The sequence below is a fragment of the Muntiacus reevesi genome, chromosome 10 (assembly GCF_963930625.1).
Source record: "Muntiacus reevesi chromosome 10, mMunRee1.1, whole genome shotgun sequence".
NCBI classification, from domain to species: domain Eukaryota; kingdom Metazoa; phylum Chordata; class Mammalia; order Artiodactyla; family Cervidae; genus Muntiacus; species Muntiacus reevesi.
In genome coordinates this window covers 387,030-387,948 of record NC_089258.1, presented here as the reverse complement: position 1 = coordinate 387,948, position 919 = coordinate 387,030, and the positions used below count along the sequence as shown (strand labels likewise).

The 919-nt window shown below is 45.5% G+C and overlaps 1 non-coding gene across 1 annotated transcript; it reads left to right on the top strand.

Annotated features, from left to right (window-relative positions):
- Window positions 1-631: 631 nt before the first annotated feature.
- Window positions 632-703, top strand: TRNAE-CUC (transfer RNA glutamic acid (anticodon CUC)). The gene has a single exon. It is a non-coding gene; the product is annotated as a tRNA-Glu (tRNA).
- The last annotated feature ends 216 nt before the right edge of the window (window positions 704-919 follow it).

Genomic DNA, 919 nt, shown 5'->3' with positions numbered 1-919 from the left:
AAGAGTGAGGAATAAGATCTGAGGCGAGGGGATGCATGAAGAGGTAAAGGGTACTTTCTCTTTGACTCCATGAACTTCTGAATGGTTTCATTTCTTTTCTCTTCTTTGCAATTTGTTTTCATGACAAACAGTTTGTTATTTTTGTTATCAAACAAACAAAGGCTCTGGTAAGCAAAAATGAGAAAACACCACCTGTTACTTCATTGGATAGGAGCATGGGGATATTTGGGGTTGTTATTATTGCCATTTTAGATGAGAAAGTCAAGTCCCAGAGAGGCTTAACGAACACATCCAATGCCCTCCCGGGAGTTAGTTGTAGAACAAGAGCGTGAACTTAGGTTGTCTGGTTCCTAGGTCCCCATCCCCTCCATTTGGTGGCATGGCCCCTGGCAGGCAGTGTGTTTTCCATGAGAGTCAGTTCATCTCTGTGTCTGTCTGTCTCGTTTCCCTACCGCCATTGTACCTGCTCCTAGAGACTTCTGCTCCCTTCTAAATTTGCTGTTCCTACTGTATCATGGGCTGGAACATCAAACATCAACTCTCTATAAAACCTAATATAGGAGAAAAGTAGAGTGTCCCTCTGTGTGCGGGACTGAGGTGTTTCTTCTCTTAAAGATATAAGCCTGGGACTTCCCTGGTGGTCCAGTGGCTAAGACTTTGCACTCTCAATGCAGGGGCCCAGGTTTGATCCCTGGTCAGGGAACTAAATCCCACATGCCGCAACTAAGAGTATGCATGTCACAACTAGAGACCCCACATAGCACAGCAAAGATCCCATGTGCTGCAACTAAGACCTGGCACCATCAAGTTAATTAAGTAATAATTTTAAAAAAGATGTGAGCCTTAGTGCATGGTCACTGTGGTGGCACTGCCTGCTCTGGAGCCCCTCCCCTTCCTTCCCCATTCCCATTCCTCTTCC